This window comes from Aptenodytes patagonicus, chromosome 14, assembly GCF_965638725.1.
Source record: "Aptenodytes patagonicus chromosome 14, bAptPat1.pri.cur, whole genome shotgun sequence".
Lineage (NCBI taxonomy): Eukaryota > Metazoa > Chordata > Aves > Sphenisciformes > Spheniscidae > Aptenodytes > Aptenodytes patagonicus.
The window spans coordinates 17,802,357-17,829,264 of NC_134962.1; the positions used below are offsets into that span (position 1 = coordinate 17,802,357).

General features: G+C 56.7%; 1 protein-coding gene across 6 annotated transcripts in view; it reads left to right on the forward strand.

Moving 5' to 3' along the window:
• The first annotated feature begins 5,532 nt into the window (after positions 1–5,532).
• The window catches only part of DLGAP4 (DLG associated protein 4), a 179,938-nt gene continuing 158,562 nt past the window's right edge, over positions 5,533–26,908 (forward strand). For all 6 annotated transcript variants that reach the window (XM_076352238.1, XM_076352240.1, XM_076352242.1 and 3 more), the window contains exon 1: positions 5,533–5,586. The gene's annotated coding sequence lies outside the window, so the exon portion shown is untranslated. The remainder of the gene's footprint in view (positions 5,587–26,908) is intronic.

The window sequence follows — 26,908 nt, forward strand, 5'->3', positions numbered from 1 at the left end:
CCTTCCTCCCTGGCATCTCTTCAGATAACTAGATATGGCCTTATACTCTCAGTCGTACTATGCTCATTGCGTGGCTCATCATGTATTGAATTGAATTTGGTGCATTGCAAACGTGAGAGTGAGAGTCTGACTGAGTTTAGTCCACTTATTTCACCCTTCTGGGTACTCAGTTCTTGGTGTGCCCTCTTTTGCACACTCTGTGAGGCAGGGCACAGGATATTTTTTATTCCAAGATATCAACAACTATAGGTTATGCATCTTGTCTGCGTGGAACACGTCTCTCCTCAGATGTGCTGATGGTCTCCAGCTTGTTCAGGTGGGGTAAGAGACCCATACTCTGCCTGTAGGTGCCCATGAAATAACAACCCCATCTGTCCTCAGAGACAATGTGGACTTCAAGCCTCCAGCGAAGCCACATTGCCTGGAATGAACCATTACCTGGTTAGGAGGAATTTTATGACAAAGGGTAGCAGATGCTGGTCTGATGGACCATTCCTCCTTGGTGAAACAGACTTTGCAAGAGCTGCCACCCAAGACCAAGGCAGGGGCAGAGGGAGACATTTTCTGTGAGCAGAACAGAGAGAGCACAGGAAGACTGGGGCTGAGGTTTTGAGCATGTGGCTAAGTTAACAGGCTGTTACCCACCAGTGTTTGATTTCAGCAAGGAGCAGAGAGGAGAAGAGTTGACTTCTGAGTGATTTGTTGACAGAAGATCAAAGCAAAGCAGGCCTGCCCTCTGCCTAGCTGGGAGGTGCAGGAGGTCTGCACCATGCTGTGCACGCACCTCTGATCTTTTACAGCCCACTGCAGATTTTCTGGCCTTTCACCCCTCAGTGGTCTCCAGAGGTATCTGCAGCACCCTGAATGTGCAGGGGGTTGTAGGATCTGACTGGAAAAGCCACATAGCTCAGAGCTTCATGAGCTTGGAGAATGCCAATCCATCCTGTGTTCAGTGCATCTCCCCTTTTCTGTCCCTCCATGTGTCTGACAGCACTGGGGTCTGGACCCCACACATGAATGGCTGCTTCCCTGCAATGCCCTCACTGTGTCTCTTCCTTATTCCCCCAGGTCCTAAGTCAGTCATGGTTGTTTGTCTCAGGGTTCTATAGACTCAACAGCCCTAATATTGCTTTGTGCATGCTCAGCACTGCATCCATCACTCTACACTGCCACCTCACTTACTCCTTCTCCTCTGACCTCCCTCTCCATATGTTGTCCTCTCCTCCCTCCCCAGCTTTGCTTGCTTCCCATGCAGAGCCAAGGTGGGTCATTTCTCCTGTTGGCAGTGAACATTTGGTCCGGTATGATGGAAATGTTCAGTGGCATCTTTGACAAATTATGTCACCCTTGGAGACTGAAGCAATCCAGTGCCAGAGGAACTGTTTCTGCTTAACAGCAGAAAGTTGCAAGCTACATTCAAAGACTGTCCTGTAGGCTGCAAAGCCATTCACCGGCTAAACTTCCAGGAGAATAAAACTTGAAATAGAAGGGCCTTTGTGGGACCAGGGTGGCTTTTGTTCTCACACACTCCAAGTGCCCATTGCTCATACAGTGCCATAGTGCAAGTCCCAAACTCAAGCCAACTCCTCAACTCAAAACAGTTCCTTTTGGATTTGGTTCTGCCTTCTCCTCCCTAAATGACTCTGTTCCTCTCAGTGAATTGACCTCCCACACAGCATCCTGCCGCTGTTCTTCATAAGAGATGTAAGAGTTCCTGACTTGCCAACCCTTGTCCTCTTCTGCTGCTCTGTGGAAGACAAATGTCCCCTGCCATTTTGCTGGGACTCTCCTGGATCTCTCTGCTTCTCCTGGCAACCCCATCCCCTCCCTCCCACAGGGACAGCCCCCTCACACCCTCCCTCTTCTCTGCTCTGCTCTCTCCCTAACCTGTGCTAGGGCCCCTCAGGCTTACAGCACAAACATCTCTAAGCCTGCAGAAATCCCCTCAGATTGCTGCCCCATCTCCCCCAGGCCTTCTCCTCCTCCACCTCTACACTCACACTGTCTCTGCCTTCTGTCCCACTTGCTCAGCACAGAGCCCTGTGTCCAGGTTTCTCATGATGGTTTCAAAGCTGTGCTCAGCCTTCATCTTTGGTCTTTCTCTTGGTCTCCACACATTAGCCACACTTGCTTAGAAAGCTGGTCCTTCTGAGCTTCTCTGATGTCCTTCCCTGGTTTTCTGCCTGCCTTTCTCATCTCTGCTTCTCTGCCTCTTCCTTACTCCCGTCTCCCTCTTCTGCTGGATGCCCACAGCATCCTGTCCTTCAGCCCTTTCTGTTCTCCTTTCACACATTATCTCTGGGTAATCTCCACCACCCACTAACTCCAACCGCTATCTCTATGGTGATTCTCAGATCTACCGTGCTGTGCCAGACTTTTCTTTCTTTCCAAAAAAATCAGCCAGCCAGGCTGACTTTTCCTGTTGGAGGTCTAGCCCGTCAGCCCAATTGCAGCACAGTGAGAGCAGAGTTCATCACCTCTCACCAAGCCTTAACCCATCTCTCCTGAGCAGACAAGACCTCTGTGCTGCACTGCTCTGTTCCACCTTGAGCTTAGCTCCCTTATCCCAGCTATGCCCAAGTCCCACACGTCCTCTTTATACACTGCTTCCAGATAAAGCCTTTCATACCAATTCCTCCAGCTAAAATACTTGTCCGGGCTCAAGTACATTGCCATTTGATTACTGCTACACTCTTTTCTCTGGCCTGACAACAGCAGCCATGTTAACAAATACCCATCACACTGTTTGCTTGAAAGATTATTTCCCCTTTGCCTTGAATGTGTCACCTCTTCCTATGCCCCCTTGATGTTCCCTCCTTTATCATCAGGAATGGGAGCCATTTGTCTTCACTTGGAAAAGCCTCTATGGCTCCCTGCAACTTTCCTGCTAGTGTCCAGGTCTCCTCTGGACTCCTGTACACCTGAGAAGTGAGGTTTTGGGCTGTTTTGCAGTTGCCCTTCATGCCCGATATCCCTCCTTATTCCACCATCTTACTCCTCCACATGGGCTTTGCTGGGTTGCTGACTAAAAACACAACAGGGGAGCATGCCAGCCTGCCAGGGCTGCTCTCCATCACCCTGGGCACTGCACCTGGCTGTAGACTTCTTAGAACACTGAGTGGCCTTTTACTCATGGTAAAATCAGCAATAAATAGCATTATTCATGCCTTCATCTGCATTTCCTCTCAGACGTTTGGGGCTGACATAAGGCTCGAGAGGGCTGTAGAATAGGCAGGATGATGGAAAAGGCATTGCCCCTCAAAACCAAAAGATTCAAGACTGACTGGTCCCACCACTGGGATCTGGAAGCCCCCTTGCCTTTGACAGAGATGAAATGCGCTTTGCCTCTGCAACAGCTTGGTGCCTTTCAAAGTAAGCCATTCACTCAGCTTCTGCTCTCTTTTGTCCCCATGTCTCCAGGCCCCAGGCTCCATCATTGACAAATAACCTGCCAAATTTCAGTTTAAGAAGAAAAACTATTTTGAAGCTGATAGGCATTTAGAGAGGGGTTTTGAAAGCATGTGGGTAGCCTTCATTGCCCTGCAAAGAGAGCCAGACACCCCTGAAACTTGGGAGAGGAAAATGCCTGGGTTAAGAAAGCCTTTAGAGGGTGCAGAGGGCACTGTGGGGCTCGTTGTTCCTCTCTACTTGGTCATTTCCCCTTAGGGATGAACTGAATGGTCAATTCTGTATTCAAGGCTGTGAAGGCAGCTGCACTTTTGCTGAATCTGCTACAGGAAGGAAAAAAAAATCTGTATATTTCCATTTTCCTTAGAGAATGAAGCCTTTTCCCCAGAAAGCCAAGCTCTCCATTTGCAAAAGCACTAGGGCAAAGTGATGAGAAAATAACCATGATAGCTGCTCATAGCATCTTGTACTTATCCCTCAGGCCTGACCCTGAAGCCTCTAGGTAGGGAAACGGAAGTGCACAGCGGCTGCGGCATTAGTTTTTAGAAATGACCACTGCTTAGCTCTCCAAACACCTCACTTTCTCATGGGGCAGCCCTTGTCAGGCCTCCCAAAGCAGCAAGGTCCGTGAATTAGCAATCACCTCTGAAACCACAGATACCTGAACTGCCCGAGGCCAGGCTGTGAATCCACCACAGGGGGAAGTGATCCAAAAACTCTTGCTCAACATCGTACATGGACCCATCTGCTCAGTGTATTTAGAAGCTCGTTGCTTGTCCTGCACGCACCTCAAAGGGGCATCTGAATAGAGGGGCTTTTCCTCCAGATAAGTTCCTCAGCTCTCTGCAGGAGAGGACTATGGAGGTCAGGCAGGCTGGCCAGGGGGGAATGCCTTCCACCCAGTAAGGAGCAGAGCATCCTAAGAAGATCAGAGAAAGTGTGAGGAGCAAGCACACTTGCCTGCAGCCCAGTGCTAGCTGCCAGGCCTGGCAAGGTCACCCCCCAGCCCATGGCAAGTTGGTGCCTAGGAAGACACACATGCAATGGAGTGACCAAAAGCCATGAGCAAAAGAGGAGAAGTAAGTGAACAGTTGAGCCTAATTTGTGCAATGTGCAATTGTGCAATGAAGAATCACTGTGGCAGATGGTCAGTGGATTATTTTCCAGAGGGTTAAGCAAGACCCAGATTAGGAAAAGCTGAGCAACTTTGATGTGGTGTGCAGGACGTTATTCTGGGCCTCAGAACACATGGACCCCAGTACCTTTTGAGCGGGTCCTGGCTGTGCAGGGGGGTGGAGGAGCCCCGTCTGAGGATGGCAAAGCTGGGAGGCTGCAAGGGCAGATGCGGGGCCAAGCACGCAGGCTCTGTGCACTGGGTTGGCAACACGGGCAAAAGGTGCCCCTGAGCTCCACATGTCTTTAAAGCCAAGCTCCTGGCTGGGGTGGCTGGTGACCCCCTGGCTGGTGTCAGCCCTGACTTAGAGGAGGAGGGCATTTCGGTTTCGCAGGGGAGCCCTGACACCGCTCTGGCCCTGCTCAGGGCCGTGCCCACCGTCTGCATTCCCCGGGCGTTTGCTTGCCCTTGCCACCCTCACAGCATCCCTGGGTGCCGTGCCGGGGTGCTGTGCCGGGCTGGATGGAGGGTGCCGTGCCGGACCCGCTCCGCTCCCTGCCCTGATTTCCTTGTGGAAATCCCAGAGTCTTCTCCAGATCCAGCTCTGGTTTTGGGGGCAGCCATCTCCCTCTCCCTCTCTCTCTCTTTCCTCTTCCCTCCTTCTGCTCTCCTTCCTCCTCCTCTCCCTCCCTCCTCTCCGCACTGTACTCTCCGGGGGCTCTGGGTACCGCTGCAGCATCGCTAGCCACCTCCATCCAGGAGGCTGGAAGCGCGGGGCGGAAGGGGAGGGCTGCGGGGGACAAGCTGAATGAATGGGCATCGCCTCGGTGCTGCTGGAGCCTCCGCATAGGGGCGAGGCGGCCGGACCGCGCCGCGGGCAGGGGGGCAGCGGCGGCCGGCCAGCGGCCGGGGCCGGGGCCGGGGCTGGGCCGGGCCGGGCCGAGCCGAGCCGGGCCCCCCGCCGAGCCCGCCGCCGCCGCCGCCGGGGCGCTGCGAGGAGCGGGCGCTGCCCCGCCGCGGGACCGCTCCGGCCCGGGCGCCGCCTCCTGCCGCCGCGGAGCGAGGTGAGCGGGCGGGCCGGGGGCCGCGGAGGGCTGCGGCGGGGCCGGCGGTCGACCGCGGCCGCTCCCGGGAGCCGCGCCGGAGCCGGCCCGACGGGGCGGGCTGCGGGGCTGGGGGCCGCGGCGGCCGCCCCGACGCAGCGGGGGGGGGACCGGGCGCGGGCAGGAGGCGCAGCCCGGGAGGGCGGTGTGGAACCGGGACGGGCTGGGGGGAGCGGGGCTGGGCTGGGCGGTGCGGGGCGTAGGGACGGACGGTGCTGGGGCCGGACTGGACGATGCTGGGGAAGGGCTTGATGGTGCTGGGGCCGGGCTGGACGATGCTGGGGCCGGGCTGGACGGTGCGGAGCTGGGCTGGATGGTGCTGGGGGCGGGCAACAAGGAGTTAAGTGGCTGCGGAGCAATCGGGCTCAGAGAGAGAGAGAGAGAGAGAGAGAGAGAGAGAGTGTGTGTGTGTGTGAGATCCAGCACCCACCCGGGGGGGCGTGGCCCATCACACCCCACGGGTGTTTGTGCGCAGGGCGAGCACAGGGCAGTGGGAGGCCGAGGTGTGCAGGTGCTGGCTGCAGCGTGTCGGGGCGCCACGGCTGCGCAGGCTGGGTGCGAGCGCCACGGCAAAGCCTGTCCTCGCCGCTGCCTCCCTGGGAGCCACACTGCGCTTGTATGTGTGTGCGGGTGTGAGAACCCCAGGCTGAGTGTTTGTGCGTGTGTGTGGGATCCACTGCGGCGCCGGCGTGTGCGTTTGTGCCTGGGTGTGAGATCCACAGCACGCCTGCCGGTGTGAGGGATGCGGAGCTGAGGATGTCCCCGTTTCCGCGTGCGTGCCAACCGCATCGAGCCTGTGTGTGGGAGCAACCCCAGCCTGCGTGTGCATGTGTGTGCATCCCGGTGCATGCGTGTGCACTGCTCCGGGTGTGCGTGGCGCGTGCATGCGCGTGTATCGGTAGGTGATGTGTGCCTGCGGGTGTGCGTGCTGCAGGGGGTGGGGGTGTGTGGGGGGGTGTGTGTGTGTGTGTTGGGGGCTGTGGGTGCGTGCCAGGGAACACACAAGCGTGACGGAGGGAGCAGGCACGTGCGGGGAAAGCGGGGAGGTGCGTGGAGTCTGTGAGCACCCGTGTGCCAGGGCTGCCTGCTTCCTCCGCAGGCAGGGGACAGCATCCGGTGGGAGTGCCTGGCACCTGGCTCCGAGGCAGAGGGGCTGCTGGCTCCCCCCAGCCCACCTCTTGAGTGTCTGTCCCCGTCTCACCGAGCGGCTGCTGGCACTGAGCGTGGCCCCGGCCTGCGTTTGGCTGTGTGTGTCCCGAGGAGGGGGAAGGCAGAGCTCATCCCTCCCCTCCCTTCCCTTGGGCCCTGAATGTCCCCCTCTCCTTTCCCTGGGATGGGGACAGGCATCCGCACGCTGTGCTGTGCGTCCGGGCAGGCAGTGCCCGCTGGCAGAGCTGCCCTGCCGAGGCAGGGTGGCCAGCCTGAACCTCAGCCCCCGCTGCCTGCTAGGTTTTGCCTGTGTAAAGGTGCTCCTGCTTTGCACCGGATCACACAGAGCCAGAGGGGCTGCGGAGAAACAGAGCCAGCTGGCAGCAAGCGGCAGCGCCTGGCAGGGCAGTGCCCTCTTGTTCCCCTGTGGATGCGGCCTCCATGCAGGCTCCCTGCGTGCCCCTCTGGCTGTAGCAATGGCATGGATCAGCCCCGAGGCGGTTGGGTCATTACACTCACGATAGACTTTTGGAGGGGCAGACAAGTGTCCCCCCCATGGAGTCCCCCTCCAGGAGAGAGATGCCACAGAACAAACTCTCCTATAGGCCTTTGCCGTGACATAGTTAGGAAGCCCCAGTCCAGGATGAGGCCCAGGCAGGAGCAGGATTTAGAGCCTTGTTGCCATCATTTCGATTGGAGTTTGGCGCCAACGTGCCTTTGAGGATCTGAACCTTGGTGACCTTCCCGACACCATGCCACCATCCTGGTGTAGAGCCAGCACCTGCTGCACTGTGAGCAGACGTGTCCATGCAGATGAATGGGGGCTGGCAGCTCACAGGACCTGGGCATCTTGGAGCACTTCCTGCAAAATGGACTCTCGGAGCCTCGTGAATCCGCCTCCGACTGCTTCTCCTCTGAGGAAGCACAAAGCAGAGCCAGCCCAGAGGCTTCCTGCAGGAAGCTAATGCCTGGTCAGAGCCGCCACTCCTGCTCCTGAGACACGGGGCTGCTTCTTATGCCGGCAGGAAAATGGGGCTTTTCCAAATCTGGGCTTGGCAGCTGGTGTGTGCAAGCCCAAATCTGATCTCTGCAGCAGCTTGGCTCCCTTGCTCCTCTTGGTGTACCTGATGTACAGTTTGAAGCACGGCTGCAAGTGGTGAAGGCATAGAGCAGCTCAAGGGAAACGTGCCACTCTGCAGCAGGAGGCTTTTGTACCTCCTTACACCCTCACGCCAGTCCAATGGCGCCGGGCTGAATTTCACCTTTGGAGCATAAACATCTGGCAAGCCAGAAAAAAATGTAAATCAAATAAACATCAGTAGTAATTGGAGACCCGTTTTGAAATTGGTTTGATACCTGCATGCCTCCCGGGCAAGCTTTTCTCATGTTAACCATTGTGCATCTTTGCATGAAAAATGAGGCTTTATCTTCAGACTGGGTAATAGCAGCGCAGCATGGATAGAAATGAACATGCTGTGTCCCCTCTAATCTGTCCACAATCAGGCTTCTCCCAAGCACTGAGCCGCTACTGCCGTCGTCAGAGATGAATAGTCCTGGATCCAGATGGCAGCCTGCTTTCCTTGGTGCCCACATCATCCCTTCACCATCCGCAGAGGAGGGGAGCAGCCTGCAAGAAAGTGTCCCCGGGAGGACCCCCATGCCACTGCAGCCGCCTGCGTCCCTGGTTTTGCTGCCCATGGCTCAGGCTGAAGTCATCAGCTTGTGCTTAGCGGCATCAGCTACAGGCGAGGCAGCACCTGGTTGCCAGAAGCTGCGCTGACTTCCGATTTGCTTTTGGACAGGGTTCAAGGTGCTGATTTTGAGCTCGGGGCTCGGCATGGTTTTTCTTCTCGCTGTCTTCCAGCCTGAATCTGTTGTACCCAGGACTGAGGCTGCAGCTGGCCAAGCACTCTGGCCAGCCGTGCCTGGGGCTGGAGGCAGCAGGCAGCCCCTTGCTGTGGCTCTGCAGCCCTGGGCAGCCTTTTTGGCCTCCTGGACCATGGTAAGGTGTGCTGAGTCACCCTAGGTCAGGCTGAGACATCACCCGCCCTTCCCATGAGGAGGCTGCTTTTGAGGAGAGGACTCCAGTCCATACTTACTGAAAGCAGAAGAGTTGCAGGCAGACCACAGGGCGTAGCTGGGATGATCGGAGCTGTTTTGAGCAGGGAGTCTGCTTGATTATTCTTCATTTTGGGGTGGTGCTTTTAGGTTTATACAGAATAAATGGAAGTGAAGATTCAGTTCCGCTGTTTGGGGATGTGAGGGAAGCCCTCAGCACGAGCCATTGCTTGAGGCGCTGTATCTTGCCGAAAGCTGGCTACATGACAGCAAAGCTTTGTTGAAACCACACTCCCTGAGATTTGCACCAACCTCTTGCAGCTTGGACTTGGTGTGTCCTGCTGTCTATGGCATAAAAATGACAATGCTTTGCAGAAGATACCAGTATTTCACACTTTGTATCTGCTTATGTGTCTTGTTTGGGAGCTTAGCTGGGTTCCTCTGTGCGTAGCGTCTTTGGCTACAAGAACCATGCAACTGTTAGCAGAATTTCCAGTGGGCTCCTTGTGTGACCTTGTGTTATGGTTTTGTGTGTGCAAGAGAAATGGAGTCCTGAGCCCCTTCTTGCTTGCAAAGACATGGCATAGGGAAAGTTCCCATGAGGCTGAACCCTAATGTGCCAGCTCTGGTTTTGCTCAGGCAGGCTCTCACGGATGTCAACCTTTCCCAGCTCTAACGGCTGTCTGGTGGGTTCAGACCACGGGCTGTCAAGAAAATTACCTTTCCTGAGAGCTTTCCATGAATGAGGCCTGGCTCACTGCAGCTCTTTGCAAAGCTTTCCAGCTGCTTGAAGGAAGCGCCATACAACTTCCAGAGCTGTCATGGTGATCTCGGTGGTTTTATGCCCTCTGGGGATGGGGGGGGGGGGTGTGGTGTGACAAGCAACCACAAACCTACACTCTGCCGGCTGCAGGGTCGTTTAGATGTCTCCTGGGTCTGGCTCCTGCATTCCCTGGGGGGCGTGGACCCTTCTGCACATCCCTTGGGCGACTCTCACATTGAGGCACCCCGTTCCCTCAGGCCCTCAGCAACTGCCTTTGGGTTTAGTGTCCCCTTTTATCTCCCATGCTGCCCATAGACCAGTTGGTGAGAACTTGGAGGAGCTCTCTCTGTGGGAGGGACCCAGGAGCTTTGAAGAACGGTGTTGACGCTTGCAAGTGGGCAGAGGTCTGGCCTGTGAGCAGGGAAGGTAGGTGGCAGCTCGGTGTGTGTATAAAATATGTACAGGCAGGAGTATTAAAACTGCTCAGCACTGGCTTAACTCTGTGCTCAGGAGGAGCAGTATGAGACCCATGATGAGTGTCGTGAAAGTCCCCTTACATCAAGTATTTAATATCCAAATCCCTCAGCCATTTGTCTCAATGTGTCTTGGCAGGACAGGGGCCACCCACACAATTTCGCTTGTAAGATGACAAATGCGTGACAGCACCGCAGCTCCAGCCGTTCCACTCGCTGTACAGCACTGCGATGGTGGCTGGCCAGCATGGCTGGGGTGCCGGGACTCTCTCCCCACCTCATCCCCTCCATTTGCCATCCCTCCAGATGTGACAGGGTATTTTCTTCATCCACATTGTCTCAGGGCCTTGGTAGAGGAGCTGGCACTGGAGGTGGGTCATTGATTTCTCACGTTCGGTGCCCAGGATGGCCCAGCTGATGGCCAGGGCTTCACAGAGAGCAGCTTCCTTCCGTGCCCTGTAGCCTGGGAAGAATGTGAGGTGAATGTCCCTGGATGTTTCAGGACATCAGCTTGTGCCCTGAGGAGCCTCAGTTGCTATCTCCTCTCATGTAAGACACCCCTCTGTGCCTGCGGTGCCCTGTGAGGAGGACAGAGACAGGATGAGTGTGTGTCAAATGCGCTGATTTGAGTCAGACCAAAGTCCTTGGCTGCAGCCGCGGGGAGCCTCGCAGTTTGCTTTGGAAATATCCTCTGGGTGCTAATGCTTTCCACCATCTTCTTACCTCGGTCTTCCTGCTGGCTCAGCTCCATCCCCTCTGGTGTCACCAGGGCTTAAACAGCTCTTGCCCCATTCCCTTCTACCATGGTTCTCAGCTCCTTGCTCTCCTCTGGGGCTGCCCTGGGACAGCCCTGCCATAACATGTCCTTCTGTCCTTCACCCTCGGGGCAGGGCCAGGCAGCTGCTGGCTCCAGTGATGGTGATGGCCGTGCCTTCCCTGGGAGGCTGCCGCGGCTGGCACTGGGGTGGGCAAGGGCCACGTCCTGCTCCATCAGCAGAGCAGCACCCCACGAGATATTTATAGGCTCACTAATGTTATTCCCCTGCCAAACTATTACTGAAATAAGCTCAGTGTGTGTCATAGGAGAGAGGATTTTAATGGCACAGTTTCTTCGCTGCGGGAATGAAGTTGACACTCCCTTGCCGTTTCCCTCATCTGGTTAATCCTTCCCATGGCAGAGAGGTGCGAGGGGTGGCTGCTGCGCGGCTCGGCTGGGGGTTCATTGACTTGGGCAAGTCCTTGAGATGGGCACCTCAGCCAGGCGTTCATCACCTGTGCCCACTGGGACCTGCTGCCTTGCACCCGTGCTTGGCTGGACCTAAACTGCAAGGGCAGTGGTGCCTCTCGTCAACTCCTGACAAGAGCCCAGGGAGCACCAAGCCTGGCAGGAGCAGCCCGGACCCCTGGGACCCTCCTCCTGGGGCACATCTGCCAAGGCAGCCGGTACTCGGGGCTGGTGTTGGGACCAAGCGGACACAGTTTAAGGGACAAGGTCCTTTTTCCAGTGATTTTTGTGTTCTGAACAGTAAGGCAATTTTCCAAATGATCAGAAAGGGTCAGTTTGGCATTTTCTAAATAACCCACCCTCCTTTTGTCTCAGCTGGACACTGCTGCTGGTTTGGGGAGAGGTTGAAGTCCAGTGAATCCTTTTAGCGATGTCTTGAGGAAGTGTTTCAGCTGGCTGAAATGCAAAGGGTTTCTCAGCCTGTCAGTTCATAAACACTGGTGTGATTCCCTGCCTAGTCATTGCTTGCTGTGGGTAAAAGGCTCTGGGGTGGGAAAACCATTTCCATGCCAGGCATAGGTTTGGGTTGTACTTTCCAGGCAGCATGCTGGATGTCCTGGAGGCTGAAGGTGCATGGACAGACAGACCCACTGCAGCACGATGGCTGATGTCCTCTCCCCCAGCTGAGCATGAGAGGGTGATGCTCACTGAAGGTGTATGTGCCCTCCGCGATGGGATGCGGGGCAGCAGGGCTGGGCAGGACTACGGGCACCTAAGCTCCCGATGAGCTCTTCAGTCATTTCCTAGGGCTGGCCAGGTGTGGGAGTCCTGGCCTGAGGGGGTCAGATGGGTCTGCCTGTGGGATTTGAGCCCTGAAGGGCGTGAGCAGAGGAGAGCAGCCCTCCTGCTGCCTGTCACAGGAGCAGTGGAGGCCAAGGTCATGGGCTCTGAGCCATGGGGAGCCAAGCCCTCCGTGTGACATGGGGATGGGAGGCTGCTGCAGACCAGGGCTCCCTAGGTTTGGAAACAGTTGGTGCTGGGGACCCAAGGAACGATGCGAGGCTTTGGAGCTGGAGGAGCAGCTGTCATGGAGCTGCTGACCGTGCAGCCCCTGCCACTCTGATGTCTCCACTCCGATGTCTCCACTCCTCTGCTTGGAGCTGCAAGCTGGGGAGGGAAACCTTCCCCTCCCATTGCTCCCTGGCAGCCTCCGGCGCTGCCCATGTGTGATGCAGACAGACCCGCTCCTGGGGCCTCCATGCCCTCTGCCCAGGGGCGAGCCAGCCAGGGGCTGGTGGCCAGGCGCCAGTGGCCGGGAGGAGCCCAGCGCCCACTCCCCCCAGCCACTCTGCAGTGCTGCCCACAAGTGCAGCAGCCAGGCCCTTGCAAAGACAGCTTGGAAACTGGGAACCAACGTGCTAAAGAAAAATGTCCTTCCCACACAGTCCAGCCTGTCCTCCTCCCTCCGCCAGTGCTGCTGCTGGTGAGCTGCAGGCTCACCACCGCGCCAGGGTGCCGGGAGCTGGCAAAGTGATGGTACCCCGCAGGATGCAGAGACCCGAGATCCAGGGCAGGGAGTGCAGATGGAGTGGATAGCCTTGGGGAGGCTTCTCCTGTGATGCCATGGGTATCTCCCAGGACCCAGCCCTCCTGCCCATGGCTCTGCAGGCCTCGCTTTGCCTCCTGCAAGCTCAGCAAGCTACCTATTGGTGGAGGTTGCTGTGGATGGGGCGCTGGTGGCACCTGTGTGGCTCTGGAGGCAGTATCCCTGCCCTGCTCTCCTCCTGCCCACACCTCTTTGGCTTCCACCGTTGCTGGCAGCCCCCCCGGGCAGGCTGCCCAACCAGCTGGACCCCTCATCCTTTCCACCCCCAGTTATTTTCTGGACAGTCGTTCCTCTCCCTCTGGTGGCTGCATATCCTGAGATCAATGCTGAGTGCTCTCCTCCTCCTCCTTGCTGTACTGTCCCCTAGGACAGACCATTCAGCTTGCTCCTCCTCCTCCTTTTCCACTTCATTAATGAGTCTCTTTGCACTAAGAAGTTGTGATAGCTGCCGGGGGACCTGGGAGGACTGTGGAGAGCAGTGGGGAGGCCACCAGCCCAGCTCCCGGGGTTTGGGATGCTGGGCGCTGGGTTTGGGGTGCTGCTGTGGTTGTCTCGGTGCTGGCTGAGCCCCTGGCACAGCGTGTGTGGGGCGGGAGGGATGTGACAGGCAGTGAGTGTTTTGCACTTGCTCCCCTGTAGTGACAGGAGGCAAAGTCAGTTTTGGGCAGCTCCCAGCTGCTCTGCCATGGTTTTGCCCCGTTTCTGCCGTGCATGGTGCTCCTTACCCTGTTGCAGGGCTTCTCCTTTTGGGGGTCTTGTGGGCAGGGGGTGTGCAGCCCCTGGGGTGGCTTCCCAGCTGCATCCCTGCAGCAAAGCTCCATGTGGCCACTGAAGCTCCCGCAAAGGCCCATGCATCTCACAGGAGATTCCACTGGTCCTGGTGGGCTTCAGATCTAGTGAGCTCTGTGTGGGCAGGGGATGCGGGTCCTGGGCAGCCTCCAGCACCTCACCCAGCAGCTGGTCCCCCGGCTCAGCACGTGCAGATTGGCAGCAGAGGGGTCTGTGCAGCAGCTACATGTGGTTCAGAGCCTTACTAATGAAAACTGGACTTTCAGAACACATTTTGTGGGCATTGCTTTAATTTCCCAGCGTCTCAACACTCTCCAAAAACCTGAGAGACTGAGATGGTTTCTTCTCGGCGGGGAGGGAGGCTCCTGTTGTCGCTCTCTCTCTCTCTCTCTCTCTCTCTCACATGCGTGCAGAGGCTCTTCTCTTCCTTCCCACTTTCCTCCTCCAAAAGACTTCAAACACTTTATGAAAATGTTATTTTCTCCCAAACTGTTGCCTTTCTGCCTTGCTCTTCCCGAGCAGCCTGCTGGCTTTCCCTGGGCTCTGCTCCCAAAGCGCATGGTCGCAGCCGCTCCATGTGTGCAACATTAGCAACGTCCCTGCGGCGGACGCAGCTGAGCCTGTAGAAGGGGGAAGGTGCTCGGGTGGCTGCGCTGGCAGTGCTGGGCTGTCCCGGGGGGCTAACAGCAAACCTCCCGTTGCTTCTAGTGGGGCTCATCTGATCCCTCAAACTTGCTCTAGATGCAATAAAGCAAAACCCTCCTGTGAGGTGGTACAGTGAGGACGCAGCTGCCCGGCTGTGCTCTCCAGGATGCCACGGAGGTCCTGTTCACCAGAAACATGTTGGAAGATGCCCACAGCCCCATGGCAGCCTGCCTGCCTCTGGCAGCTGCTCTGCTCTGGGGTGCTGGGCTACGGTGCTGGGCAGGAGCCCTGCTCCCCCTGCGCAGCGGCAGGCTCTGCTGTCTGAGTGTCCTGCAGGCACGGATGGACCTGGGGACAGGCTGGAGGTGGGCTGGAGTTGAAAAACCTTTTGTTGTCTTGTACGAAGGGGACTGACTCACTACTCTCCCGTGCTGTCATAAGCAGATGGATGATTTAATCACCTAGCAACCAAAATAACGTCAGGTGAGGAGTGCTTCCTGATCTGCTCTCGGCCCACAGCCCCTCTGCCAGGCTGGTGGCAGGGGCCAGCCAAACCCCAGCCATTCCCCAGCCCTTGGGCTGCCCTGGGATGAGGCTGGCAGGGAGCCCTCTCCTGCCAGCCCCACACAGCAGAATGCAGGGCTGTGCTGTGCATCATGCCTGCCACCAGCAGCCCAACAGAAGTGGCTCCCAGAGCCATGGCTGAGGTGGGGTGCACAGGGCTGTGCAAGGGGTGAGGGGGGTCCCCCACGACCAGCTCCTGGGAAGGTCAAAGAGGCATCTCCGAACATACACAGAGGGGCCAAGTATCTAGCACCATTTGGGCAGGTTGCTGACTGTCTGGAGCATCCAGAGGTCCCATATGAGGAGAGGGAGTCTTGTGCCCAGGACCGCCAGAGCACAGTAAGTTTCTGGGAGGTGAACCCAGAGGACTTTGGATGGGATCCACCAACCCCTTGGCACCCCTTCCTCTGTGTGCACCGCTACAGCACCAGCTCCGAGTGCCCTTGGCTCCTGCCCAGTCTCCTTGCCTGGCACCCTCAAAGCATGAGAATACCCTGGCATCGGTGTGTTTGTTCCAGTTCTTCTCCCATCATGGGCACGGACGTGTTTGCCTGCCCTGCCTGTGCTCATGGCATAGCCCTGATGCTGTCAATCCTGTGCTGCCTGAAATGGCAATTACCTCCTGACAGCTCCAGCCACCCCCAAAGGCTCTTGGCACAGGGCTACTACAACCCTGCAGGATAGGTTCACTACAACCCACCCTGCAGGTGATGAGACCTCCAGGAGCAGGGTCTGAGCTGAGAAGGAAAGCAAGTGCCAGGCAGGGAGAGGGCTGCCCCAGCCTGGCCCATCAGGGCACGGAGGTGTGAGGACACTGCTGGTCTTGGGGTGTTCATGCCACCCATTTGGAGCTAGCTGGAGTCCCTTTGCTGCAGACCCCTTCATGGCTCCTGGCATGGGTGATGTGCAAGGTGGTACGGTGAGGACACATCTGCCCAGGCCACAAGCTCCAGCACCCTTGTGGGACTGCACTGCTGGGCTGCCCAGGGCAGGCTTCTTCCCCCAGAGTGCCTGGTCTGATGCTCAGACCTTGGTGGCAGTGTGAGATTGCTTGCAGCCCTCAGGGCAGCCCTGTATTAGCCAGTCCAGGGGCTGGAGGGTGGGATAGAGGGAGGCCGCTGGTCCATCAAACGCTGACCCAGACCCATGCAACCGTCTTCCCCACCTCAAGAAGCAAACATCCAACCAGGGTTGTGCCAGGCAAGCCTCGCTGGGTGTGGAGGTGCGGGCAGTGGGGAGATGCTTCTCCCCTCATCCAGCCAATGAGGCTGAAGGACATGGGGCATGTGCAGTACCTAGGCAAGAGGTGGGCTGGTGCCGGCGTTGCGGCTGCTGAGGACCAGAGGAGGGCTGTGTAAATAGGGCACCCCATCTCCCAGCTCCTCTTTGTGGGACAGAGCCGATATAATTAGACTATATGCCCTGTTCTGTGCAGCACGCTGAGAAAGTCTCTGTGCCACCGTGGCCCCGGGGAGCCCAGCAGCCCTACTTTGGTGGCACTGCTTGTCCCAGCGAAGGTGAGCCACTTACAGGCGCTGAGCCCTGACTGGTTTGCTCTCTCCTTCCCTGTGCTGCTCCAAGAAGCACTGCTTAGTCTCCTTGCTAGATGACCATGTCTCCTCTCCTCTGCTGTGGGGTTTGGTGGCTTTGGTGGACCCTGCTGACCTACAAGACAGGGGTCAGTGAAGTGATACTGGCAGGAGCTGAGCATGGATCAGCACCCATGACTCTGCACACTTGTGGGAAGAAGTGACCAAATCCAGTGCCTGCCACAGCAAGACAAGCCGCAGGACATGAGGCTGGCCTCTGTGAGCCAAAGCCCCACAGGCAAACTGGGGGGTGGAGGGGTCCCTCCGAGTCACTTTTAACCTCATTAGTGGACATCCCAAACTGCATCTGCACTGTCCCTGGAGAGCCGTGTCCCTCAAAACATCCACGAAACCATACTGGGGTTTCAGGAGCTGCTGAACCATCTCTGCTCCAGAAGTGCAGAGACTCCTGGTAGTATGCATCTCCCTAGTCCTCCTGCTGACATGCAGCTCCCTGCTACCGCTGGTAGTATGCTATTTCAGGGCGAGAAGAAAAGCCAGGGCCTGCTCTGGCTTGGCCTAGTTCATTTCTGCTCAGTGCCACAGCTCTTGTGGTGTTCTCATGTTGATTGATTAATGACCACAACCTAGGCACTAAGCAGCCGGCTATTGATTTCTGCCCCAGAGCATTCTGCACATCCCCGTGTTGATCAGTTGACCCTCCTGGACTGGTCCTGCCAAAGAAGATGAGCTATTTGGGAACTCTGTGGTTCTGACATCAAAGCCATCAAATCTGGCCATTTTTGCCCCTGTCAGCAGCCAGGAATGTGTTTGGCATCCCCGCTCCTCCAGCCACTTCCAGTTCCTCCACAGGGATGGGCGAAGACCAAGCACCCACCAGCTCCATCAGGGTCCCTCTGCCAAGCTCCCATCCAGGTCTGAGGTGAATCTGCGGGTGCTCCCTGCAGAGTTTGCTCTGGGAGCATCCCTCATGGTAACTGCCACAGTCTGCTGCAGAAACAACCAAGATATCTATGAATCAAGGCAAATTTCAGAGAAAGAGAAAAGGAATTTTAATTCCACAAATGCCTGTTTACACTAATCTACTGGTTTACACTGGAGATGTAAAACTGCTTTAACCTCCCTTTCTCGGAGAGGTGTAAAGGGATGTTTATGTACATCAGGCTCAGCGCTTCAGGCTGTTCTCCCCAGGAGTCAGGTCCGGTCTCCCATCTGAGGACAGATTGATTAACTCACTGGCTCAGAAGCGGCTGCTCAGTCTTGTCACAGCACCACTGCCCGCTCCTCTGGCCAGTCAGCCATGGCTCCCAGCTTGCTCTGGTGGGAGCACTTGGGAGCTGCTGCTCTTCAGCTCTCCAGACATGCTACACAGGCCTGTGCCTGTGCCTGCCCTGGGCAGGGCTTCGTTGACCTCCCACCAGAGGACACTTGCCTCAATTTGATGTCTTGGCTGGGAGAGAAGCAGTGCCATTGCCACCAGCCATAGCAGGCAGTATGGACCAGGTGCCGATGGCAGCTGTGTGTGTCACCTCCAAGCCAGGGATGACATAACCAGCAGGAGAAAAGCGGAGGGAGAAGGGCAGCTGCTTTGACATTTCCCACCCTGGGCAGGGAATTGACCCCATGAGGGGGGTGTGGGACCGTGGGGCACACCAGGACCTTTTCCATGAGAAGAAGTCACAGCACATTGTGGCCTTCGGGGAACTTGGTGCAAGGAGAGGCCCGGCTCACTCTGGCTGCTGGCCCTGGCCAGTGCCCCAGGCAGCGCGGTGCAAGTGGGTGCGTTGGTGAGCTGGCCTGGGCATGCAGGCAGGACTGTTCTGCCTCGATGCTGGCATAGGGACGTGTCTGAGGGTGGCTTGTAGCAGCCCGTGGTGAGGCCCCAGTGTAGGAGGGGCATTAGGAACCCCCAAGTTTTCCCTAGCCCGACCAGGCTGTGATAGAGCTGCTGGCAAAGGGGCGAGCAGAGCAGGGGTGGGAGCGGGGCTGGATGCTGCTGGTGGCTCCAGTGGTACATGGCATCTCCTGTCCTTGGCAATGCTGCTGGAGGACGGGGCGGGTTGGAGGGAGAGGCATTTTTGGTTGGAAAGCCAAAATGGTGGGAGACCAAGCCATCGCTGTAGCTGGCGAGGACTCACCTCTACTCTGAAACCAGCCCAGGCCCCCCTTAAAGGGGGTCCCCACTGCTCCGCAGCACCCAGGCAGTTGCTGTGTGAAGGCCAGGCAGGGAGAGCTCCAGGTCCATCCCTCCCCTATCTCTCCCCGATGCTCAGAGCAGCTGCTGGCCCAGCACAAAATCCCTCAGAGACCCAGCCTGCCTCGCCTGGGGCGAAAAGACTGTCATTTTCCTTGACACGTTTTAATTTCCAGTGCCATTCCTGCTCTTTCCTCTCTCTGCAGATGTGACAGGATGGCTTTCTGGTCAGCCTGATGTTTTTGTGCAGAGTGGCTCCGTTTGTCCTCTCCTCCAGGCAAGGAGGACCAGCGTGGGCAAGGCGCTGCTCCCCAGGGAGCCCTCGTGTCCTCTGGCACCTGGACCTCAGCTGGCATTGCTCAGAGAGGGGAATTTCACAGGATTCACAAGGAGGAGGGAGGAGAAAGGCCAAACTTATGGATTTGAGGAGGTCATCCCAGGTCTGAAGCAGGCTCTGACTCTCCTGTTTTCCCCAGTGATGGGAAAGGCCAAGCTGGGGAAGGAGCCAGTGAATCAAACCCAGGCCACCTGCACCCTGCTCCGAGAGTAACTGGAGGCATTGGAAAAATGAACCTCTGCTGGCAAAACAGACAAGGGCCTGCTGGAGGCTGGAGACCGGCTCCAGCACGACTCCTTCTGCAAGAGCCTGGCCAGCAGGCTGGCGTCTCCACTCAAGATGGGAACAGGGGGAGGACAGGGAGACCCCAGTGGGCCTGGGTGCTCTACTGGAGTGGGGCTTGTCATCATTTCCATGAGCTCTTTGTTCTGCATGCACCATCTTCTCCCCAGTAGAGAAAACACAATGTATATTTTTCCACTGAAATTCACAGTTTTTCTAACTTATATCATAATGGGAACATGAAATCTTGCCTCCTTTAGAAGTCCACGCAGCTCAAGCAAGAGGTTGCTCCACATTTAACTGGCACGGTGCAGGGAGCTGCGGCTTGGACAGGGCGTGCTTTTCTCCCAGCTGTTGTGCTGGCATCACTGTTAAATAGGTGTCTGCAAAAAACATGCTCAAATATTGTAAAAATGTGGCTGAAAGTCCTATTCTGTCTCAGATCATATGTTTATGGGCATAAAGAGCTTTTATAGGTAGATTAACTTAATTAAAATTGAAAGCACTCAATACCACTGTAACTCAATCTAATAATACCTTAAGCTGACCGGGTTCATCTGTGTGATGAAGCTGCTCCTCTGTGGGTACCTGTACCTGTCGGAGGTTTCCCATCTCCTCCCTCTGCCTTCACATCATGTTTGCGTTTCTGTGTTGGATGATGCTGGATCAGGGTTGTGCCAGAGGGCTCGCTCAGCACCAAGGGTCGGCGGGGAGCACCCAGGACCATGCAGGGTGGGAGACCATCCAGGGTGGGTCCTGCAGACATTGAGTCCCAGGAGGGTCATAACGGGGGTGGAGGGCAGGGGTACCTCTGCTCTTGTGCCCTGAGGATATGGCTCATGCTTTCGAGCTCTGGCTCTTTGCTCTCTCTCCTATGGAAAGTCTTTGCATGCAACATGGAGCACTTCTGGAGGTAGCTGAGCTGCTTGGATTTGTGCCCATCGGTTGGGTTTTAGAAGGTGTGTGATGCTGGGGAATGGGTGTCAGCACTAGGATGACTTTTGGGAAGGCCAAAGCTGTAGAGCAGTTCCTGAGATGGTCCTAGACCTATCTGATCTCCTGTTTGATCTGAAGCAAGTTTCTCACCCAGGAGAGAGGAGCCCAGTCCTGTAAGGAGCTACACAGGAAACAGGGGCCCTGCTAGAGACATCAAGGGTTCAGAAGGGGCTGAGGCCAGCTCTGCTGCCCCTCCTTGGCTGGGAGCAGTGTCTCATCTCCAGGCACTGTCTGGAGGAGGTGTTCAGAGCAGTCTCCACACACTTGTCATGGGCATCACCAAAATGCACAGGCACGGGGCTGCTTCCATCATGCCCTGCCGGTGGCTGCAGGGCTGGGGTGGTCCTCTCAGAGGTATGGCCATGCCTGTCTGCATGCACAAGGACCGCATCGCACATGGCTCTCGGGGAGTCCCATCACAGCACGGAGGTGCCAGTCAGGGCTTTCCTCTTGGAGTCCTTCCCCAGCCAGAGCCAGCTCCCTGCCACCAGCGGCCACATGGGGAATAAGACAAGGAGGAAGCCCAGGAAGTGGCATGAGCAGTCTGGGGCTCTTGCTGTGCTGCTGCCTGCCAATGCCCAGTCCCCCGGCGTGACTTGCCAATGGGTGGGCGGGAAGGAGGGTCCGCATCCCCCTGAGACAGCACAGGTGGCCTCTAGCCCAGCGCCAGGCTGCCCTTCTCTGGCAGCGGCATGAAGATCCGATTTGTCTCCCCTGCCTTCAATTAGCCCCACTAAGCAGGTTTTAATTTTGTTAAATAAATATGAAGTAATGGCAGCGGGGCTAGGAGCCAAATGGCCCGGGGACATCCTTGAGAGCCAGACGAGCTCTGCAGAAGGTCAAGACTCGCTGCAGGAGCTGTGCGAGCTGGGGATGGCGTCGAGCAGAGCCTCCCAGGGCAAGAGGGAGCTGCTGGCAGTGGGGCCAGCGGGGTGGTGCTGGGCTTGCTGGTGTGGAGCAGATGCGGCTCCACGCTGCGGTGTGCTCACAGTGCCTTGCTGCCTTCAGAGCAATTTCTAAATGGCTGCTAAACATCACTGTCAGAAGCGCACTCATCTTCCCTTCCTAATTGGTGGATCAGACAGTAATTTGTAATCCTTTCTAATAGGAAGATCTTAGTGTCTAGCCCTGGAGCCTGGCAGGACACACACGGGATGGCAGCACAGAGCAGAGCTTGCCCTGGCCAGCAAGGCATCCAGGCAGGGATAAGGCAGAAGGACTTTCTGCAGGGTCCTCTCGGTCTCTGCAAGAACTGGTCTCCCCTGCCTCTTTGATCCAACACACCTTCCTCATCCTTCTCCAGAGTTTTGGCATTTTCATTTCTCTTTGTGATACCAAGTGTAAAATAATCAGCATGGCAGCCCCAGCAGCAGGCCGGCTCGCAAGTCAGCTCCTGCTTGTCTCCAAGGTGGTGGAAGTGGCAGCATGGCGTAGCCAGTGGGAGCTGGAGCCCTTTGCACCGCTCGCGAGCCAGCTGGGCACGGTCACACTGGACTTGGGATGGGCTGGGGTCGGGGAAGCCCCCCAGGGCAAACCTGTCCCAGTGTGGGTCTGGTCTTAGGTGTGCTGGTAAGCATTTGCGTTTTCAAGGCTGAGGATAAAATGAGACCTGGGAGTAGAAGGGGGGAAAAAAAGCCAACAAGCTGAAAAATAAGATGCAAAGGGCGGGATGGTGCACAGAGGGCAAGGCGGTGAGCAGAACAGGCAGGAGCGGACCCAGGTTAGAGGGGTGGGGGAGGAGGCCAGCATGGAGATGGGATGGACTGGTGGCCATCAAGAGCAGCATGTGAAGCAGAAGTTTGGTGTGACAGCCACAGCCTATCCCAAGTGTCAGTGTCTCCGTGTGGCCCTCGGACACACCAAGTCATGCTCTAGGGAGCAAAGCAGAAGTTGGGGATGGAGGTGGAGGCTCACAGAGGGGTCACAGCAGCTTCCCTGCATGCACAAGAGCAGTGGAGGGGAGAGTAGTCATGGTGTGGAGTGGGGCTAAGCCAGGAGAAGGGCAGCAGGCAGACCTGCAGGCACAAGGTGATGACGGGTGTTGAGGCTCATAGGAGCTCTGGGTTTATTAACAGTGGTGACAGGCAGGATTGGCGCTTTGGGCAGACTGAGGGGACCAAGGAGCAGTAGCATGCTGGGAGAGGGTCATGCAGCCCTCACCATGTTACGAAAGGCACTGAGCAACTCCTTGCTGCTGGTGTCTTTAGCATCAATTAATCTGGGAAAAGCATATCTGTCCTGCATGCATTAACCTTTATAAATGGCTTAATACGAGGTGCAGCCACAAGGCATGGGAAGGGTCATGGGAATGGTGCAGGCGCGGCTCATGTTGTCACCCCAGGCATGAAAAGCCTGGCCCCAGGGGGCACAGCCTTGGGGGGAGCAGGTGCCCATGAGGCAGGCCAGGGGGATGGAGCCATCCCAGGTCACAGAGCAGAGATCTTGATGGAAGGAAACAGCTACAACCAGTGACTTCAAGGAACACCACTTTCCTACTGCATTTCTACAGTCTTTAGAAGCAAGTGTTTATAATAGCATCGGTGACTCACTGAGCGTGCTTTGCTCACCAGTTAATGACTGAGCAGAGTTCCAGGGCTCTTAGCGATTCTGGCTTAGATAAATTCAACCTTTCTCCCAGATTCCCATTAATAGGGAAGAGTGGTCTGGGGCATTCAGAGAGGGCAGGTGAGCAGCACATGAGGCAGGTGAGGGCATCTTCTTACCCCAGTCCCAGCTCCCAACAGCTCTCCTGATGCTGAAGGTCTGCATCAGAGCCAGAGGTAAAAGGAGAAAGCAAGTGATTTCACAGAAAGGCTGGAGAGTCACTCATGTAGAGGCTTCAGAAGCCACACACTCCATTTTTGATGCTCATCCTGTCCTTGCAAACCCCCACACAGCTGCACCCTGAGGCAGCTGCCCACACGTCCATGGAGAGGGTGGTGAGAGCCACCTGGAGGTGTCAGTGGGATGGAAAGGGCATTGTGGCTGGAGCAGGGAGCTGCACTTACTGTGGTCCCTGGTCTTACATAAAGTTATGAATCTGCTTGGGAGATGAACTGCTTTGAGGATGAACAAGAGGTTCCTGGAAGACAAGCTTCAAGCCAGGCCTGGCTATGAGTGGCTTGCAAGGAACAAAGCACAGGAACAGGGCCACCATGCAGTGCAGGACCTTTGTGCATCGTCAGAGCCTGGATGTGGAGAGGGACAGGCTCTGGCTGTCTGGGAGAGAGCGTGTCCCACCAAGGTGCCCAAGCACGCTGCCCTGGTCATGCCCCAAGTGAAACGTGCCGTTTGGTGCATGCTGGCTGTGGGAGGTCCCAGCCTGGCCACAGCCAGGGCTGCTGATGCCGGGTCAGCCCATCTGCTGAGTCCTGGCCCTCTTGCTGTGGGTGAGTTTCCCCCAGCTCTTGCCCTGGCCTGCCATGCTGTGCTACCCAAGCAGTGAATCATGAAGCCAGGGTAAGCAAGTGCTTGCAGGTGATCACAAGAAGCCTGTCATCACTGACAGGCTTCGCCCTCCAACCTGCCATGCTTGTCACGCTTACCAGGGAGGTTTTGGTGGCCCCAGGCACTCGCTGGCTGGTTTAGGCAAACCAGAGGCCAGCCCTCCACAGGTCCTCCCCTCCTGGAGTGGCTCCGGATCAAGCCACTCCGTGTGAAGTGGGAGCGTTGACACCAGCATTGGCACTGCTTTAGATAAACCGCAGGATCAAAACTCGTTCCCTTCGTGTGCCGGCAGCACACACTGGTCTGGCTCGTGCGTGGGGACCCTGGGATGGCTGTAAAGGCTCCTCTCCTCTGCCAGGAACATGCCAGGCCGGTTGTGAAGCCATTGCAGAAGCAGGATGTGAAGATGAAAATGAAAACGATGCTTGAGTGTGTGGGGTGGGGAGGGGACCCACGGGAAAAGAGGTTGAGCTCTGCCTGCCTTACCATTCATGCTGCCTGCACCACCCAGCTGCATCCCATGGGGGTTGGGGGCAGGGGCTGGAGGCTGCTGGCATTCCTCAGCCAAGGTGGGATGCACACCCAGGGCCTTCCCCGGCAGGCAGGCAGGCCACCTGCACTGCTCTGTTCAGCCTGCTGTGTTCAGATCATGCCTTGTCTGCAATTAAATGTGTCCCTGCTGGCACTGAGACCAAGAGCCAAGGAAAGACCCCTGTGTCTGAGAGTAGACTTTCTTGTGCCCATCCATCTTGTTTGGATGCTGGCTGCATGTGAACTGCCTCCTGGGACGGTTCCTGCCTGTGCTGGTCCCAAACCACGCCCTGAACACAGCTGAGGGCTGTGCCAGGACTGGAGGTTTCAGGGCTTGGTCCTTGGGGCTGGGGAGGTTTCCTGGAGGCTGGGGCTGGGATGCTGGACCCAGGGCTGTGCAGGGCAGAGGTAGCTGTAGGGGGTGATGCCTCCCACACTTGCAGTGCAGGGAAGGGGCTCATCCTCCGTCCTAACCAGGCATGTCCTGGTTCCCGTGGACCAGAGAAACCCCTCCTTGGTCAGAGGGACTGTGAGGAGGGAACAGTGGGAGGTTTCTGGGGGCTTCACAGGCTCCTGTAAGCCTGGAGCAGGGGCCTGAGCAGCACCTGGAGAGTGGCTCAAGAGGGGCTGCTGCCAGCAGGCTCAGCCGACATGGACGTGGGGTGCCCAGGGAGCTGGGCTCAGTGGGGCAGCCCTGGCACCTGCACTGCTGGTGGATGAGGCATTCCTGCAAATCCATCTTCCAAACTGCTTTTGACAAAACCATGGGTTTTGAGCTACTTGTTTTGCTGTAATGGTGTAGTTCACGACTGCCCCATAATCTCGCTGGGCTATGAGGTGTCATCTCCTCTGGGCACAGAGACCTACCAGGGTTGGCCCCAGTGCTTGGCGGGGCAGGGGGATGTGTGGGGCCCCTGGTATCAGTAGGGCCCTCTACGTCCCCAGCTCAGCCCTGGCCCTGGACATCTGGGGGTCCCAGGTCCCCAGGGAGGGCAGGCTGCCCAGAGGCAGCTCTGTGTGCATGTGATGGACGGGGAGATCATCCCAAACCTTTACACCGGGAAGAGAACAAACAGAAATATTAATAGGATAAATAAGTGGATTGAAGAATTCATTTTAAGATTATTTTTTTTCCTAGCTTTTCCTTTTTCTCCCTAAATTACCAAATCTGGGACAGAGAGCTGGCTGTTTGCATTTGTCACACATACACACAATGTTACATCTATACATTATCTTGACATCAAAGGGAAAGTGTGACGTTTCTCTGGCTGTGCAGGCAAGAAAGGACACCACCTGCTTTTGGCAGAGAAGAGGTTATTATCAAAGGGTTACAGACAGCTCCTGGAAAGGAGAATGAGAAATAAGGACAGAGAGCACAGAACTGGGAGCGACAGTGAGGTGCTACAAAAGCAAATCTTCTCCTGGTCTTTTCATCTTCCCTCTTTATTAGAGCAGGGCAAGAGCGAGCTTCTCATGGCATGGACTTAGTTATTATTTTAAGGAAAAAGAATCTGCAAATGTGATAGCTGGAGGCAGTTGGTGGATTTTGTTTGGGGAGGAGACTAAACGAAACCTATCCACATACAAAGCTTTACTGCAGCGAGGCTCAAGGTTAAACTAACACAGCCACCTTACCCCAGACGGGTTGGTGCTGAGCTCCTTGGGGTTGGGACACTTGTGCCACCATCTCAGCTTCCCAAGGAGTTCAGCACCTCCCCCCCACAGAGCCCAAGTGCCTGAGCACTTGGAGGGCACAATTCCCAAAGTGCCACGTGAGCTTGGGAAGCTGCTGAGCCTTTGGCACCCAGGTCAAAACAAGCTTGGGCCGAGGGAAGATGTAAGAGGCAGCATGTGGAAACGAATCTGGCCGGGCACTGGCCTGGCTCTGCCCCAGCTCCTGGGGACGGGCAGCCCCACGGGAGCCCCCATCCCCCAGAGTCCTTCAGCGTATCCAGCCCGCTGTCCCTCAGCCCTGCCTCCTGACCTTCCTGCCTGCCCTCCCTCTGAGCAGGGCAGGGTGGCGAGCTGCCAGGGACCTTCCCCACATCCCCTTTGTCTGCCCACGGGAGCGGATGACCAGCTCATCCCCCTGCACATCCCAGCAGTGCCCGTGACTGGCACTTGCGTGGAGTTGTCCACACTGGGGCCAGCTGGGCAGCTCAGCCGAGCCAGCTGAGCTGCCGCCAGGCAGCTGGGCAGCCAGCAGGAGCCTGCCCTGCCTCCAGCCTCCCAGCTGCTGCCTGAGCAGGCTCCACAATTTGCCAGATGACAGCTCGCCTTCCACCCCAAGAGGTCTCCCAGCCATGGGGCTCCTGGGGCTCTCCATTGGTGCAAGGTCGGATGCTCCCAAGGGCTGTCATCCCTGCTGTGAAAAGCTGCAGACAGTGTCTTCTGCTGAGCTACCTCCTTTCTGCTCCATCTCTCTCCTCGCACCAGGGAAGAAGCACAGCAGGACATTGGCAGCGATGCCATCCAGCCAGAGTGCTTCCTAAAGGACCCCACATCCAGCCCTTGCTCTCCCCTGAAGCTCTTCACTCCAAAGCAGTGCAGCCAAGCTCCACTCTCCACTGCACACACCCCACAGGAATGCAAACAAACCTGTCTCAGGGCTTTACTGCAATGAAACTGGGTATGAAAAACAGGGGTGCGAAAAACTTCCAAGCCTGAGACTGGT